The 17,849-nt window shown below is 39.4% G+C and overlaps 11 non-coding genes across 11 annotated transcripts; all 11 read right to left on the bottom strand.

The window, feature by feature from the left end:
• Positions 1–95: 95 nt before the first annotated feature.
• LOC134849091 (5S ribosomal RNA) lies at positions 96–214 on the bottom strand. Its single transcript, XR_010163132.1, has one exon. It is a non-coding gene; the product is annotated as a 5S ribosomal RNA (ribosomal RNA).
• Positions 215–1,372: 1,158 nt separating this feature from the next.
• Positions 1,373–1,491, bottom strand: LOC134850173 (5S ribosomal RNA). The gene has a single exon (XR_010164145.1). It is a non-coding gene; the product is annotated as a 5S ribosomal RNA (ribosomal RNA).
• Positions 1,492–2,651: 1,160 nt separating this feature from the next.
• LOC134848991 (5S ribosomal RNA) lies at positions 2,652–2,770 on the bottom strand. The gene has a single exon (XR_010163037.1). It is a non-coding gene; the product is annotated as a 5S ribosomal RNA (ribosomal RNA).
• Positions 2,771–3,926: 1,156 nt separating this feature from the next.
• LOC134848990 (5S ribosomal RNA) lies at positions 3,927–4,045 on the bottom strand. The gene has a single exon (XR_010163036.1). It is a non-coding gene; the product is annotated as a 5S ribosomal RNA (ribosomal RNA).
• Positions 4,046–5,017: 972 nt separating this feature from the next.
• Positions 5,018–5,136, bottom strand: LOC134849871 (5S ribosomal RNA). The gene has a single exon (XR_010163858.1). It is a non-coding gene; the product is annotated as a 5S ribosomal RNA (ribosomal RNA).
• Positions 5,137–6,109: 973 nt separating this feature from the next.
• LOC134849870 (5S ribosomal RNA) lies at positions 6,110–6,228 on the bottom strand. Its single transcript, XR_010163857.1, has one exon. It is a non-coding gene; the product is annotated as a 5S ribosomal RNA (ribosomal RNA).
• Positions 6,229–7,388: 1,160 nt separating this feature from the next.
• Positions 7,389–7,507, bottom strand: LOC134849128 (5S ribosomal RNA). Its single transcript, XR_010163168.1, has one exon. It is a non-coding gene; the product is annotated as a 5S ribosomal RNA (ribosomal RNA).
• A 1,160-nt stretch (positions 7,508–8,667) lies between these two features.
• LOC134849869 (5S ribosomal RNA) lies at positions 8,668–8,786 on the bottom strand. Its single transcript, XR_010163856.1, has one exon. It is a non-coding gene; the product is annotated as a 5S ribosomal RNA (ribosomal RNA).
• A 1,154-nt stretch (positions 8,787–9,940) lies between these two features.
• LOC134849868 (5S ribosomal RNA) lies at positions 9,941–10,059 on the bottom strand. The gene has a single exon (XR_010163855.1). It is a non-coding gene; the product is annotated as a 5S ribosomal RNA (ribosomal RNA).
• Positions 10,060–11,212: 1,153 nt separating this feature from the next.
• LOC134849204 (5S ribosomal RNA) lies at positions 11,213–11,331 on the bottom strand. The gene has a single exon (XR_010163242.1). It is a non-coding gene; the product is annotated as a 5S ribosomal RNA (ribosomal RNA).
• A 1,151-nt stretch (positions 11,332–12,482) lies between these two features.
• LOC134849097 (5S ribosomal RNA) lies at positions 12,483–12,601 on the bottom strand. The gene has a single exon (XR_010163139.1). It is a non-coding gene; the product is annotated as a 5S ribosomal RNA (ribosomal RNA).
• Between the last annotated feature and the right edge of the window lie 5,248 nt (positions 12,602–17,849).

The raw sequence follows: 17,849 nt of genomic DNA, 5'->3' as shown, positions 1-17,849 counted from the left end.
GCTCGATTAGGCTAAACTTTTTGACATCACCGAAATTTAAACAGCAATAACTCTTAGCGCATAAAAGTAAAATAATTACTTTTGCTTTAAATAAAAGCCTACAACACCTGGTGTTCCCAGGCGGTCTCCCATCCAAGTACTAACCAGGCCCAATGTTGCTTAACTTAGGTGATCGGACGAGAACCGGTGCATTCAACATGGTATGGTCGTAGGCATTTGAGTTACTCCGCTTTCATTTATATCCTTACTAGCTTATGTCTATGTACATTACTTTTAAAACACTCGCCCTCGCGCGAGAGTAAAAATATGCTCTTATACCATGTAAAATTTTGCACGCTCACGTTATAATTTATGCATTTCAAACAAAATACTGAAAATTGACCTTGTTTGGAATTTTTTTGGCCCAATGTGTTTCATGGCCAAATCAGCTGGTCAAAACCTATGAAGCGTGTACAAGGTGCCTTGAATGACCATCTATGGCATGATAGCCTCACATCCACTGTAAGTGGCATATGATTGAATACCAGCCAGGATACTGTCAGTTGCTTTTAGCCTAATTGTTGTGATAAACTTATTAAATAGGTAAGTATTCAAATCTTTTTGATAAGTTTTCTTTGAATGCACTCTGCGACAGCGGAGGGCAGCCCAACTCTCTTGAAAAATGCAAGAAAAAAATTGCACTAACTGAAAAGTTAGCTTTTAGGCCGATTTTCGTCCAAAATGGCCGAAATTCGGGTCCCCCCAAATTTTCAACTGATGATTACTCCACGTACACTTGAGCTACAAACGTCGTTTTGGGCTCGTTGGAATTTTCCTGAGCTCAAATTTATGAAACGAGATGAAAAAAATGAACTTTGAACGAAAAAAAAACAAAAATTTTGAAAATTTCATTTTTGCACCACGCTCGATTAGGCTTAACTTTTTGGTATCACCGAGATTTCAAAAGCTTATAACTTTGTGTTGGACCGACGAAATTGGTTCATTTTCTCAGTCCCCCACGATTTGACTATGATCTTGTGATCCAAATAATAAAATTTGGATATTTTAAAATTTTTGGGCAAGTTATGGCCGTTCGCGCAATTCACCAGGCTCGATTGGGCTTATTTTTTTGACATCACCGAAATTCAAAAGGCTATAACTCAAAGACCCCAAAAGTTATCTCCATTATTTTTGACCTATCAGCAGCTGATTGTATACAAAATTGATACTGCAAAAGAAATTTTTCGGTTTTCTTTTGTTTTGGCCAAAATTTGACCCATTGAAAATTTTTGCACCACGCTCGATTAGGCTTAACTTTTTGACATCACCGAAATTTAAACAGCAATAACTCTTAGCGCATAAAAGTAAAAGAATTATTTTTGCTTTAAATAAAAGCCTACAACACCTGGTGTTCCCAGGTGGTCTCCCATCCAAGTACTAACCAGGCCCAATGTTGCTTAACTTCGGTGATCGGACGAGAACCGGTGCATTCAACATGGTATGGTCGTAGGCATTTGAGTTACTCCGCTTTCATTTATATCCTTACTAGCTTATGTCTATGTACATTACTTTTAAAACACTCGCCCTCGCGCGAAAGTAAAAATACGCTCTTATACCATGTAAAATTTTGCACGCTCACGTTATAATTTATGCATTTCAAACAAAAAACTGAAAATTGACATTGTTTGGAACTTTTTTGGCCCAATGTGTTTTATGGCCAAATCAGCTGGTCAAAACCTATGGAGCGTGTACAAGGTGCCTTGAATGACCATCTATGGCATGATAGCCGCACATCCACTGTAAGTGGCATATGATTGAATACCAGCCAGGATACTGTCAGTTGCTTTTAGCCTACTTGTTGTAATAAACTTATTAAATAGGTAAGTATTCAAATCTATTTGATAAGTTTTCTTTGAATGCACTCTGAGACAGCGGAGGGCAGCCCAATTCTCTTGAAAAATGCAAGAAAAAAAATTGCACTAACTTAAAAGTTAGCTTTTAGGCCGATTTTCGTCCAAAATGGCCGAAATTCGGGTCCCCCCAAATTTTCAACTGATGATTACTCCACGTACACTTGAGCTACAAACGTCGTGTTGGGCTCGTTGGATTTTTCCTGAGCTCAAATTTATGAAACAAGATGACAAAAATGAACTTTGAACGAAAAAAAAACAAAAATTTTGAAAATTTCATTTTTTGCACCACGCTCGATTAGGCTTAACTTTTTGGTATCACCGAGATTTCAAAAGCTTATAACTTTGTGTTGGACCGACGAAATTGGTTCATTTTCTCAGTCTCCCAAGATTTGACTATGATCTTGTGATCCAAATAATAAAATTTGGAAATTTTCAAATTTTTAGGCAAGTTATGGCCGTTCGCGCAATTCACCAGGCTCGATTGGGCTTATTTTTTTGAAATCACCGAAACTCAAAAGGCTATAACTCAAAGACCCCAAAAGTTATCTCCGTTATTTTTGACCTATCAGCAGCTGATTGTACACAAAATTGATACTGCAAAAAAACATTTTCGGTTTTCTTTTGTTTTGGCCAAAATTTGACCCATTGAAAATTTTTGCACCACGCTCGATTAGGCTTAACTTTTTGACATCACCGAACTTTAAACAGCAATAACTCTTAGCGCATAAAAGTAAAAGAATTACTTTTGCTTTAAATAAAAGCCTACAGCACCTGGTGTTCCCAGGCGGTCTCCCATCCAAGTACTAACCAGGCCCAATGTTGCTTAACTTCGGTGATCGGACGAGAACCGGTGCATTCAACATGGTATGGTCGTAGGCATTTGAGTTACTCCGCTTTCATTTATATCCTTACTAGCTTATGTCTATGTACATTACTTTTAAAACACTCGCCCTCGCGCGAGAGTAAAAATATGCTCTTATACCATGTAAAATTTTGCACGCTCACGTTATAATTTATGCATTTCAAACAAAATACTGAAAATTGACCTTGTTTGGAATTTTTTTGGCCCAATGTGTTTTATGGCCAAATCAGCTGGTCAAAACCTATGGAGCGTGTACAAGGTGCCTTGAATGACCATCTATGGCATGATAGCCGCACATCCACTGTAAGTGGCATATGATTGAATACCAGCCAGGATACTGTCAGTTGCTTTTAGCCTACTTGTTGTGATAAACTTATTAAATAGGTAAGTATTCAAATCTATTTGATAAGTTTTCTTTGAATGCACTCTGAGACAGCGGAGGGCAGCCCAATTCTCTTGAAAAATGCAAGAAAAAAAATTGCACTAACTTAAAAGTTAGCTTTTAGGCCGATTTTCGTCCAAAATGGCCGAAATTCGGGTCCCCCCAAATTTTCAACTGATGATTACTCCACGTACACTTGAGCTACAAACGTCGTGTTGGGCTCGTTGGAATTGTTCAAATTTATGAAACAAGATGACAAAAATGAACTTTGTACGAAAAAAAAACAAAAATTTTGAAAATTTCATTTTTTGCACCACGCTCGATTAGGCTTAACTTTTTGGTATCACCGAGATTTCAAAAGCTTATAACTTTGTGTTGGACCGACGAAATTGGTTCATTTCCTCAGTCTCCCAAGATTTGACTATGATCTTTCGATCCAAATAATAAAATTTGGAAATTTTTAAATTTTTAGGCAAGTTATGGCCGTTCGCGCAATTCACCAGGCTCGATTGGGTTTTTTTTTTTTTGAAATCACCGAAATTCAAAAGGCTATAACTCAAAGACCCCAAAAGTTATCTCCGTTATTTTTGACCTATCAGCAGCTGATTGTACACAAAATTGATACTGCAAAAAAAACATTTTCGGTTTTCTTTTGTTTTGGCCAAAATTTGACCCATTGAAAATTTTTGCACCACGCTCGATTAGGCTTAACTTTTTGACATCACCGAACTTTAAACAGCAATAACTCTTAGCGCATAAAAGTAAAAGAATTACTTTTGCTTTAAATAAAAGCCTACAGCACCTGGTGTTCCCAGGCGGTCTCCCATCCAAGTACTAACCAGGCCCAATGTTGCTTAACTTCGGTGATCGGACGAGAACCGGTGCATTCAACATGGTATGGTCGTAGGCATTTGAGTTACTCCGCTTTCATTTATATCCTTACTAGCTTATGTCTATGTACATTACTTTTAAAACACTCAGCCTCGCGCGAGAGTAAAAATATGCTCTTATACCATGTAAAATTTTGCACGCTCACGTTATAATTTATGCATTTCAAACAAAATACTGAAAATTGACCTTGTTTGGAAATTTTTTGGCCCAATGTGTTTTATGGCCAAATCAGCTGGTCAAAACCTATGGAGCGTGTACAAGGTGCCTTGAATGACCATCTATGGCATGATAGCCGCACATCGACTGTAAGTGGCATATGATTGAATACCAGCCAGGATACTGTCAGTTGCTTTTAGCCTAATTGTTGTGATAAACTTATTAAATAGGTAAGTATTCAAATCTATTTGATAAGTTTTCTTTGAATGCACTCTGCGACAGCGGAGGGCAGCACAATTCTCTTGAAAAATGCAAGAAAAAAAATTGCACTAACTTAAAAGTTAGCTTTTAGGCCGATTTTCTCCAAAATGGCCGAAATTCGAGTCCCCCCAAATTTTCAACTGATGATTACTCCACGTACAATTGAGCTACAAACGTCGTTTTGGGCTCGTTGGAATTGTCCTGAGCTCAAATTTATGAAACAAGATGAAAAAAATGAACTTTCAACGAAAAAAAAAATTTTTTTTGAAAATTTCATTTTTTGCACCACGCTCGATTAGGCTTAACTTTTTGGTATCACCGAGATTCAAAAGGCTATAACTCAAAGACCCCAAAAGTTATCTCCATTATTTTTGACCTATCAGCAGCTGATTGTACACAAAATTGATACTGCAAAAGAAATTTTTCGGTTTTCTTTGGTTTTGGCCAAAATTTGACCCATTGAAAATTTTTGCACCACGCTCGATTAGGCTTAACTTTTTGACATCACCGAACTTTAAACAGCAATAACTCTTAGCGCATAAAAGTAAAAGAATTACTTTTGCTTTAAATAAAAGCCTACAACACCTGGTGTTCCCAGGCGGTCTCCCATCCAAGTACTAACCAGGCCCAATGTTGCTTAACTTCGGTGATCGGACGAGAACCGGTGCATTCAACATGGTATGGTCGTAGGCATTTGAGTTACTCCGCTTTCATTTATATCCTTACTAGCTTATGTCTATGTACATTACTTTTAAAACACTCGCCCTCGCGTGAAAGTAAAAATATGCTCTTATACCATGTAAAATTTTGCACGCTCACGTTATAATTTATGCATTTCAAACAAAAAACTGAAAATTGACATTGTTTGGAATTTTTTTGGCCCAATGTGTTTTATTGCCAAATCAGCTGGTCAAAACCTATGGAGCGTGTACAAGGTGCCTTGAATGACCATCTATGGCATGATAGCCGCACATCGACTGTAAGTGGCATATGATTGAATACCAGCCAGGATACTGTCAGTTGCTTTTAGCCTAATTGTTGTGTTAAACTTATTAAATAGGTAAGTATTCAAATCTATTTGATAAATTTTCTTTGAATGTACTCTGCGACAGCGGAGGGCAGCCCAATTCTCTTGAAAAATGCAAGAAAAAAAATGCACTAACTTAAAAGTTAGCTTTTAGGCCGATTTTCTCCAAAATGGCCGAAATTCGGGTCCCCCCAAATTTTCAACTGATGATTACTCCACGTACACTTGAGCTACAAACGTCGTTTTGGGCTCGTTGGAATTGTCCTGAGCTCAAATTTATGAAACAAGATGAAAAAAATGAACTTTGAACGAAAAAAAAAACAAAAATTTTGAAAATTTCATTTTTTGCACCACGCTCGATTAGGCTTAACTTTTTGGTATCACCGAGATTCAAAAGGCTATAACTCAAAGACCCCAAAAGTTATCTCCATTATTTTTGACCTATCAGCAGCTGATTGTACACAAAATTGATACTGCAAAAGAAATTTTTCGGTTTTCTTTGGTTTTGGCCAAAATTTGACCCATTGAAAATTTTTGCACCACGCTCGATTAGGCTTAACTTTTTGACATCACCGAACTTTAAACAGCAATAACTCTTAGCGCATAAAAGTAAAAGAATTACTTTTGCTTTAAATAAAAGCCTACAACACCTGGTGTTCCCAGGCGGTCTCCCATCCAAGTACTAACCAGGCCCAATGTTGCTTAACTTCGGTGATCGGACGAGAACCGGTGCATTCAACATGGTATGGTCGTAGGCATTTGAGTTACTCCGCTTTCATTTATATCCTTACTAGCTTATGTCTATGTACATTACTTTTAAAACACTCGCCCTCGCGCGAAAGTAAAAATATGCTCTTATACCATGTAAAATTTTGCACGCTCACGTTATAATTTATGCATTTCAAACAAAAAACTGAAAATTGACATTGTTTGGAATTTTTTTGGCCCAATGTGTTTTATGGCCAAATCAGCTGGTCAAAACCTATGGAGCGTGTACAAGGTGCCTTGAATGACCATCTATGGCATGATAGCCGCACATCCACTGTAAGTGGCATATGATTGAATACCAGCCAGGATACTGTCAGTTGCTTTTAGCCTACTTGTTGTGATAAACTTATTAAATAGGTAAGTATTCAAATCTATTGGATAAGTTTTCTTTGAATGCACTCTGAGACAGCGGAGGGCAGCCCAATTCTCTTGAAAAATGCAAGAAAAAAAATTGCACTAACTTAAAAGTTAGCTTTTAGGCCGATTTTCGTCCAAAATGGCCGAAATTCGGGTCCCCCCAAATTTTCAACTGATGATTACTCCACGTACACTTGAGCTACAAACGTCGTGTTGGGCTCGTTGGAATTGTCCTGAGCTCAAATTTATGAAACAAGATGACAAAAATGAACTTTGAACGAAAAAAAAACAAAAATTTTGAAAATTTCATTTTTTGCACCACGCTCGATTAGGCTTAACTTTTTGGTATCACCGAGATTTCAAAAGCTTATAACTTTGTGTTGGACCGACGAAATTGGTTCATTTTCTCAGTCTCCCAAGATTTGACTATGATCTTGTGATCCAAATAATAAAATTTGGAAATTTTAAAATTTTTAGGCAAGTTATGGCCGTTCGCGCAATTCACCAGGCTCGATTGGGCTTATTTTTTTGAAATCACCGAAATTCAAAAGGCTATGCCTCAAAGACCCCAAAAGTTATCTCCATTATTTTTGACCTATCAGCAGCTGATTGTACACAAAATTGATACTGCAAAAAAACATTTTCGGTTTTCTTTTGTTTTGGCCAAAATTTGACCCATTGAAAATTTTTGCACCACGCTCGATTAGGTTTAACTTTTTGACATCACCGAACTTTAAACAGCAATAACTCTTAGCGCATAAAAGTAAAAGAATTACTTTTGCTTTAAATAAAAGCCTACAGCACCTGGTGTTCCCAGGCGGTCTCCCATCCAAGTACTAACCAGGCCCAATGTTGCTTAACTTCGGTGATCGGACGAGAACCGGTGCATTCAACATAGTATGGTCGTAGGCATTTGAGTTACTCCGCTTTCATTTATATCCTTACTAGCTTATGTCTATGTACATTACTTTTAAAACACTCGCCCTCGCGCGAGAGTTAAAAAATGCTCTTATACCATGTAAAATTTTGCACGCTCACGTTATAATTTATGCATTTCAAACAAAATACTGAAAATTGACCTTGTTTGGAATTTTTTTGGCCCAATGTGTTTTATGGCCAAATCAGCTGGTCAAAACCTATGGAGCGTGTACAAGGTGCCTTGAATGACCATCTATGGCATGATAGCCGCACATCGACTGTAAGTGGCATATGATTGAATACCAGCCAGGATACTGTCAGTTGCTTTTAGCCTAATTGTTGTGATAAACTTATTAAATAGGTAAGTATTCAAATCTATTTGATAAGTTTTCTTTGAATGCACTCTGCGACAGCGGAGGGCAGCCCAATTCTCTTGAAAAATGCAAGAAAAAAAATTGCACTAACTTAAAAGTTAGCTTTTAGGCCGATTTTCGTCCAAAATGGCCGAAATTCGGGTCCCCCCAAATTTTCAACTGATGATTACTCCACGTACACTTGAGCTACAAACGTCGTTTTGGGCTCGTTGGAATTGTCCTGAGCTCAAATTTATGAAACAAGATGAAAAAATTGAACTTTGAACGAAAAAAAAACAAAAATTTTGAAAATTTCATTCTTTGCACCACGCTCGATTAGGCTTAACTTTTTGGTATCACCGAGATTTCGAAAGCTTATAACTTTGTGTTGGACCGACGAAATTGGTTCATTTTCTCAGTCCCCCAAGATTGGACTATGATCTTGTGATCCAAATAATAAAATTTGGAAATTTTAAAATTTTTGGGCAAGTTATGGCCGTTCGCGCAATTCACCAGGCTCGATTGGGCTTATTTTTTTGACATCACCGAAATTCAAAAGGCTATAACTCAAAGACCCCAAAAGTTATCTCCATTATTTTTGACCTATCAGCAGCTGATTGTACACAAAATTGATACTGCATAAAAAATTTTTCGATTTTCTATTGTTTTGGCCAAAATTTGACCCATTGAAAATTTTTGCACCACGCTCGATTAGGCTTAACTTTTTGACATCACCGAAATTTAAACAGCAATAACTCTTAGCGCATAAAAGTAAAATATTTACTTTTGCTTTAAATAAAAGCCTACAACACCTGGTGTTCCCAGGCGGTCTCCCATCCAAGTACTAACCAGGCCCAATGTTGCTTAACTTCGGTGATCGGACGAGAACCGGTGCATTCAACATGGTATGGTCGTAGGCATTTGAGTTACTCCGCTTTCATTTATATCCTTACTAGCTTATGTCTATGTACATTACTTTTAAAACACTCGCCCTCGCGCGAGAGTAAAAATATGCTCTTATACCATGTAAAATTTTGCACGCTCACGTTATAATTTATGCATTTCAAACAAAATACTGAAAATTGACATTGTTTGGAATTTTTTTGGCCCAATGTGTTTTATGGCCAAATCAGCTGGTCAAAACCTATGGAGCGTGTACAAGGTGCCTTGAATGACCATCTATGGCATGATAGCCGCACATCCACTGTAAGTGGCATATGATTGAATACCAGCCAGGATACTGTCAGTTGCTTTTAGCCTAATTGTTGTGATAAACTTATTAAATAGGTAAGTATTCAAATCTATTTGATAAGTTTTCTTTGAATGCACTCTGCGACAGCGGAGGGCAGCCCAATTCTCTTGAAAAATGCAAGAAAAAAAATTGCACTAACTTAAAAGTTAGCTTTTAGGCCGATTTTCGTCCAAAATGGCCGAAATTCGGGTCCCCCCAAATTTTTAACTGATGATTACTCCACGTACACTTGAGCTACAAACGTCGTTTTGGGCTCGTTGGAATTGTCCTGAGCTCAAAATTATGAAACGAGATGAAAAAAATGAACTTTGAAAGAAAAAAAAAATTTGAAAGTTTCATTTTTTGCACCACGCTCGATTAGGCTTAACTTTTTGGTATCACCGAGATTTCAAAAGCTTATAACTTTGTGTTGGAAAGACGACATTGGTTCATTTTCTCAGTCCCCCAAGATTTGACTATGATCTTGTGATCCAAATAATGAAATTTGGAAAATTTAAAATTTTTGGGCAAGTTATGGCCGTTCGCGCAATTCACCAGGCTCGATTGGGCTTATTTTTTTGACATCACCGAAATTCAAAAGGCTATAACTCAAAGACCCCAAAAGTTATCTCCATTATTTTTGACCTATCAGCAGCTGATTGTACACAAAATTGATACTGCAAAAGAAACTTTTCGGTTTTCTTTTGTTTTGGCCAAAATTTGACCCATTGAAAATTTTTGCACCACGCTCGATTAGGCTTAACTTTTTGACATCACCGAATTTTAAACAGCAATAACTCTTAGCGCATAAAAGTAAAAGAATTACTTTTGCTTTAAATAAAAGCCTACAACACCTGGTGTTCCCAGGCGGTCTCCCATCCAAGTACTAACCAGGCCCAATGTTGCTTAACTTCGGTGATCGGACGAGAACCGGTGCATTCAACATGGTATGGTCGTAGGCATTTGAGTTACTCCGCTTTCATTTATATCCTTACTAGCTTATGTCTATGTACATTACTTTTAAAACACTCGCCCTCGCGCGAGAGTAAAAATATGCTCTTATACCATGTAAAACTTTGCACGCTCACGTTATAATTTATGCATTTCAAACAAAATACTGAAAATTGACATTGTTTGGAATTTTTTTGGCCCAATGTGTTTTATGGCCAAATCAGCTGGTCAAAACCTATGGAGCGTGTACAAGATGCCTTGAATGACCATCTATGGCATGATAGCCGCACATCCACTGTAAGTGGCATATGATTGAATACCAGCCAGGATACTGTCAGTTGCTTTTAGCCTAATTGTTGTGATAAACTTATTAAATAGGTAAGTATTCAAATCTATTTGATAAGTTTTCTTTGAATGCACTCTGCGACAGCGGAGGGCAGCCCAATTCTCTTGAAAAATGCAAGAAAAAAAATTGCACTAACTTAAAAGTTAGCTTTTAGGCCGATTTTCGTCCAAAATGGCCGAAATTCGGGTCCCCCCAAATTTTTAACTGATGATTACTCCACGTACACTTGAGCTACAAACGTCGTTTTGGGCTCGTTGGAATTGTCCTGAGCTCAAAATTATGAAACGAGATGAAAAAAATGAACTTTGAAAGAAAAAAAAAATTGAAAGTTTCATTTTTTGCACCACGCTCGATTAGGCTTAACTTTTTGGTATCACCGAGATTTCAAAAGCTTATAACTTTGTGTTGGAAAGACGACATTGGTTCATTTTCTCAGTCCCCCAAGATTTGACTATGATCTTGTGATCCAAATAATGAAATTTGGAAAATTTAAAATTTTTGGGCAAGTTATGGCCGTTCGCGCAATTCACCAGGCTCGATTGGGCTTATTTTTTTGACATCACCGAAATTCAAAAGGCTATAACTCAAAGACCCCAAAAGTTATCTCCATTATTTTTGACCTATCAGCAGCTGATGGTACACAAAATTGATACTGCAAAAGAAACTTTTCGGTTTTCTTTTGTTTTGGCCAAAATTTGACCCATTGAAAATTTTTGCACCACGCTCGATTAGGCTTAACTTTTTGACATCACCGAATTTTAAACAGCAATAACTCTTAGCGCATAAAAGTAAAAGAATTACTTTTGCTTTAAATAAAAGCCTACAACACCTGGTAATCCCAGGCGGTCTCCTATCCAAGTACTAACCAGGCCCAATGTTGCTTAACTTCGGTGATCGGACGAGAACCGGTGCATTCAACATGGTATGGTCGTAGGCATTTGAGTTACTCCGCTTTCATTTATATCCTTACTAGCTTAAGTCTATGTACATTACTTTTAAAACACTCGCCCTCGCGCGAGAGTAAAAATATGCTCTTATACCATGTAAAACTTTGCACGCTCACGTTATAATTTATGCATTTCAAACAAAATACTGAAAATTGACATTGTTTGGAATTTTTTTGGCCCAATGTGTTTTATGGCCAAATCAGCTGGTCAAAACCTATGGAGCGTGTACAAGGTGCCTTGAATGACCATCTATGGCATGATAGCCGCACATCCACTGTAAGTGGCATATGATTGAATACCAGCCAGGATACTGTCAGTTGCTTTTAGCCTAATTGTTGTGATAAACTTATTAAATAGGTAAGTATTCAAATCTATTTGATAAGTTTTCTTTGAATGCACTCTGCGACAGCGTAGGGCAGCCCAATTCTCTTGAAAAATGCAAGAAAAAAATTGCACTAACTTAAAAGTTAGCTTTTAGGCCGATTTTCTCCAAAATGGCCGAAATTCGGGTCCCCCCAAATTTTCAACTGATGATTACTCCACGTACACTTGAGCTACAAACGTCGTTTTGGGCTCGTTGGAATTGTCCTGAGCTCAAATTTATGAAACTAGATGAAAAAAATGAACTTTGAAGGAAAAAAAAATTTGAAAGTTTCATTTTTTGCACCACGCTCGATTAGGCTTAACTTTTTGGTATCACCGAGATTTCAAAAGCTTATAACATTGTGTTGGAAAGACGACATTGGTTCATTTTCTCAGTCCCCCAAGATTTGACTATGATCTTGTGATCCAAATAATGAAATTTGGAAAATTTAAAATTTTTGGGCAAGTTATGGCCGTTCGCGCAATTCACCAGGCTCGATTGGGCTTATTTTTTTGACATCACCGAAATTCAAAAGGCTATAACTCAAAGACCCCAAAAGTTATCTCCATTATTTTTGACCTATCAGCAGCTGACTGTACACAAAATTGATACTGCAAAAGAAACTTTTCGGTTTTCTTTTGTTTTGGCCAAAATTTGACCCATTGAAAATTTTTGCACCACGCTCGATTAGGCTTAACTTTTTGACATCACCGAACTTTAAACAGCAATAACTCTTAGCGCATAAAAGTAAAAGAATTACTTTTGCTTTAAAGAAAAGCCTACAACACCTGGTGTTCCCAGGCGGTCTCCCATCCAAGTACTAACCAGGCTCAATGTTGCTTAACTTCGGTGATCGGACGAGAACCGGTGCATTCAACATGGTATGGTCGTAGGCTTTGAGTTACTCCGCTTTCATTTATATCCTTACTAGCTTATGTCTATGTACATTACTTTTAAAACACTCGCCCTCGCGCGAGAGTAAAAATATGCTCTTATACCATGTAAAATTTTGCACGCTCACGTTATAATTTATGCATTTCAAACAAAATACTGAAAATTGACATTGTTTGGAATTTTTTTGGCCCAATGTGTTGTGAAAAATGCAGGTTCAATATCTTTAATTCACTGAACTAAGATTGACTCGTTTATTCTTTTAACGGTTAACAACAATGAATCCAAACATCGCAGACTAAACTTAAGGTTGGCAGGTATTAATTAATTAGTAGCCGCACCAGACACATAGCTAACCAATGGCGCCAACACGTAATATATGATTAGATACTATATATGACATTCCCTCAACAATCAATTTTCAAACAACTGTTTTAAAATTATCCAACGGAAATGTTTGAGTTTTAGACCAGCGGTAGTCCACCCTCTCCCTGGGCATGAGTTTTAGTTTAACAAGTTTCTTGAGTTTCCTTTTTCACTCCCTCTTTCAAATGTGCCTTCCTGCTCAATTAGTGTCCCGCTCTCTGTCTTCCTCTTCTTTGGATGTTCTCGCTTTCAATATACTATCTATCATAACCCCGCCGAATTTAGATACCGCCGTCCGCTTCCTGGTACTTTTCCGTGATCCTGTTCCATCTTCTGATTCTTGACTAGAGTATGATACGAGACGTAAGCGTCGTACTCGTTCCCCTTTCTTTTTAGAATGTTTCCCCCCTCGTCCTTCGTTACTCAAATTTGGGGCACTCCCCCCTTGCTCGTTGCTCATAGTCTGGACCTCCGTGTCCACCCCCTGGGATTTTCCAGCTCCGCTTCCTTCGGATAAGTTTGGTCTTCCAATTCCGTCTTCTACATCGTTATTCATTTTTGGTTCATTTCCTTCCACATCTCGCCCTGGTGCTATTGTTGAGTTCCCTGCGTGTTTGGAAATTGTTATTGGCTCGTACTCCGAATCCGAATCGTCCTCCTCCGCTGGTGAAAATTCTCGCACTCTGTTATCAGCCTTACTCTGTGCGCTTGCTTTACTCTGTGTGCTCGTCCCCGCCGCCTGTTCGTTCGCTGCTCGCTTTAGTTCCGCCCGACGTTGCAATGCACTCATAGCTGGGAGTGGTAGTGTTAGCTTACTCGCGGTAGTTGGCGCGTTCGATTTGATGACTTTCTCGGCAACCCCACTTTTCCTAAGTACAGAGCCATTTGCTAGAGTTATAGTGTGCTTAGATTCGCGAATTACTTTTTGGTTTATGGGTCTATACCTTTTATTGCTATCCTTGAGTCGTTGGAACAACAGTTCGGTCCGTTTACTTGGCTGTTTAGACTTTCCCCCACAAGCCTGTTTCCCGTCCCCGTCAGCCATTGGTGTTCCATCCGCCGCCGAAACTAGTTGATTTTGTGTCAGTCGCCTAGGGTGATTCATATGATCGACATCAAACTCCACGTCGCATCGTTCTTCCCAATCCGTTGCCATGGGTTGGATGTTCCTCGGAGCTCTGGGGTCAGTAGAATCTAAATAGGCAGATTTTTGTTTCAACACTCTGGCCCAGTTTAGGTTTTGCAGGGTTGGCTTTTTCGTAAGATTTCGCAGTACCGTATTGGCTTCTCTGCCGTGATGAGCTTCAAACGGCGATATCTTGAGAGTAGCATTTGGGGCAAATCTTAGAGCTCTCAAGGCTCGTTCTATCATTGATTCTAAGTTTCCACTATCTTTTTCTTTAGCGTAAGTTAAGACAAAGTTTTTCAGACTGCCAATGGTACGTTCGACACACCCGGTGGCGCGATGATCATTCACGGGTGAATAAATTATTTCAATTCCTTCGGAATTGCAAAATGATTTAACTGCATTCGATGTGAAACTTGTACCTTGATCCATAAAAATTTTCCTAGGGACACCATGTTGAGATATGTATTGTTTAATGAACTTAAGGACCTTGTCGCTTTTATTATTTCCGCAGATCATTGCAGAGGGCCAACGTGAGAATCGGTCAACCGCTACCAAGACATATTTACTTGATTCATTTAAGTATCTAATTGGACCCCAAAAATCAAGCTGTAGGCATTCGTTCGGCTCGCGTGGTTCATAGATCTTCCCAACATCACCTTTGGCGCATAATGGTTTAAGGCTTTTACCTGCATCGGTGCATTCCTTGCATCCATCCGCAGCTGCGACTAAACTCCGGTGGAGATAGGGAAACCAGACATCCCTCGCAGCGTCGAACATACTCGAGCGCCCATGGTGAAACGCATGTATCCGATTAACCACAGCCTTCCTGAGTGGTATGGGGATGACGAGTCGTTCGTCCATCCACAGACAATTTTCCCGCACGTGGAAATCATGTGTGTGCTGTCCGAGGTAGGCACCCATTGCTCTGACCTTCTTTTCCAAATCCGGGTCCTTACTCTCCACCAGTTCTTTTATTGCGCGCATCTGGGGGTCCCCTTTATAGTTCGCTTCCACGAGCTTCAGGTTGAATAGCTCCGGCAGTGCACTGCTTTTGCGGACTATCTTGCAGTCCCGGGGAATTACTGACATGATGACGTTCCCTCCTGCTGGGTATGCCGCCGGAAAAAGTTCACCTCCGAATGCCGAAGGAATGGAGATGACTGTGTTGCATCGAATGTCCCTGGTGTGATGCGTCTCCGCCTCCAATCGTGCATCCACAATCTCCACCTCGCTGCTACTGCCGCTCGTTATTTCTGGATGTTTCAACAGTAATTTATTAAATTTCTTCAAATTAAGTGATGTCATTGTAGATATGTGTATTTTGTTAGATCGATAACTTGTTTTGTTAAATGGAGGACTACTGTTTACTGTGGAATTAATATCAGACTCACGTAGTTTACATTCGGTGATTGACTTTACTACTTTTGCGCTTTCCCGGTCATTACACTCAGCTATTCGTTTTAGTGGCTTCTGATTGGTCAACCGATGGTCACGCGTTTTGACGCCCTCTTCCGGTGGAATGTTAACTTTATCGTTTCCAACTTGAATATCTTTAGCTGAAACAATTGATTCCTTTGATGCTTTGATGATCCCTTTATTGGTATCAATATATCCGAGTGAATTGGTAATTGATTTCAATTTTGCCACTGTGAAAGTGTTATCATAAAGACTAACTTTCGTGGCTTCCCCCACCGGATGCCTTGAAAGGTAATCCGCCAGGCCAATTTTAGCCCCAGGCATGTGTTCAATGACAAAATCAAAGGGGATAATTCTATCAATCTAGCGAGTTAATCGACTGAACATAGTCTTGTTTTTCTTATTGTTCCCATTCAATAAAGATAGCAAAGCCTTATGATCTGTCACCACAGTAAATTTCCGCCCGAAAATATAATTTCTGAAGTATTCGGAGCCCCAAACTACGGTCAGCATTTCTAGCTCATTCGTCGAATATTTCTTTTCGGCCGCATTTAAAAACCGGAACGCAAATGATATTGGTCGCCAACCCTCGGTGCCTAGTTGTTCGAGTACCGCCCCCAAACCGTTATGGCTTGCGTCGCACACGATACGTATATCCTTATGTACGTCGAAATGCTTAAGTTCGACAATGTTCGCGACTTGTTTCTTAATCGATTCGAACGCTGTTTGGCAGTCAATTGTCCGGAGGAATTCGTTCATCTTACTTAGAAGTGGACGTAGAGGCGCCAAAGTTTCCGCTAACGCCGGTAAGTATTTGTGAAGACTATGGATTGACCCCATGAACGATTTCAACTGAGAGAGCGTTTTCGGGGCGGTTAATTTGTCAATTGGATCTGTTTTCCGCACCATTGGTGTAATCCCTGATTTCGTAATCCGGTGGCCTAACCACTCGCAAGTATTTTTCGCAAATTGACATTTTTCTAGCTTCAAAGCCATATTTTCTTTATCGAGTTTCGTTAAAATCTTCTCCACTAAAGCGATATGTTCGATCTTGGTACCTTTCGAAATGACTAATATATCATCAATGAAAGCATGCGCGCACGGAAATTCAGCCAGAATGGCATCCATGACCCGTTGAAATTCCGCCGGCATGGTTGTCAATCCGTAGAATCCTGTTTTGAATCGATATGTACCGGTAGAACGGCCTCCCACCAATGAAAAATTGCAATGTTTACTAGTGTTTTCATTTAAAGGAAGTTGACCGTATGCGTACGTGAGGTCCATCGTTGTAAAAAAAAACATCCCCCTGTTTGCGTTCGCTGATAGTTTGCCCTACGATGTCCATTAGTTCTTCAATATTGGGCATTTGGTATTTATTCTTATGCACTTGTTTGTTTAGTTCTCTAGATTCCAGTGCAAGTTTAACAGAACCGTCCTTTTTCACGGTGATGACAATAGGTGAAACAAAATATTTGTCTGAACATTCTTCCAACTTTTGGATATGACCCTGTCCCAACAGTTTTTCAATCTCCTTATCGACTTTTTCCTGTAATGTTATAGGTACTCGCCTACCTTTTTGTTGAATTGGAGTTAGGTTTTTGAAGAAATCTGCCTGCACCTTATAATTTCGAATGCGCCCTACCCTGTGAAAAAGATGTTGAAATTGCTTACAGAAATGTGTCTGCCACTCATCCAGGTCATTGTCCATCGCCACAGTTCCTTCCGTGGTATGTATGCTTTTCACCCCTTCTGTCGATGGTGCTTGTACCAGCATCAGTCCTAGTGAGGGCATTAAATCCCTGCCAATAATAGACGGTCGGCACCCTCCGATGACGTTTATATCCGACGAACAAGTCCATCCATTGGAATGAAGCGTGACTTGCATCTTTCCCAGAAATTTTAACGGATTGTTTCCGTAATCGCGGAATTGGTCGTCTTGTGGATTCAGCGGTTTCAATTGTACGTTGACTGTCCCCAGGGTACGTTTTAGTTCCCCAATAGTGAAGATGGATATTGGCGAACCACTGTCAATCCAGGCTTGAGTTGCTTTGCCGTTGATTCTTAAGGCTAGTTTGGCCCCCGCGACTTTTAATTCCGTTTCTTCCTTCCGCCGAATTGACATAACCACATACTCCGTCGAACTATCCGAATCCCATCCATGTGCCGGTGTCTTTGAATCAGTCACCCATCCGACAGAACTTCCGTAATTGGATGCACTCTCCTCCGGATAATCTTGGGTAGTCCCGCCATTGGTGTCATCCTCATTTATCATGCCTACGCGACCCCTATTCGCCGATCGACGTCCTCTACAAGTTCGCTCATAGTGTCCCATTTTCTTGCA

Source organism: Symsagittifera roscoffensis, chromosome 6 (assembly GCF_963678635.1).
Source record: "Symsagittifera roscoffensis chromosome 6, txSymRosc1.1, whole genome shotgun sequence".
NCBI classification, from domain to species: domain Eukaryota; kingdom Metazoa; phylum Xenacoelomorpha; order Acoela; family Convolutidae; genus Symsagittifera; species Symsagittifera roscoffensis.
Note: the sequence above shows the minus strand (reverse complement) of the source record. Positions and strands in the feature narration are given on the sequence as shown.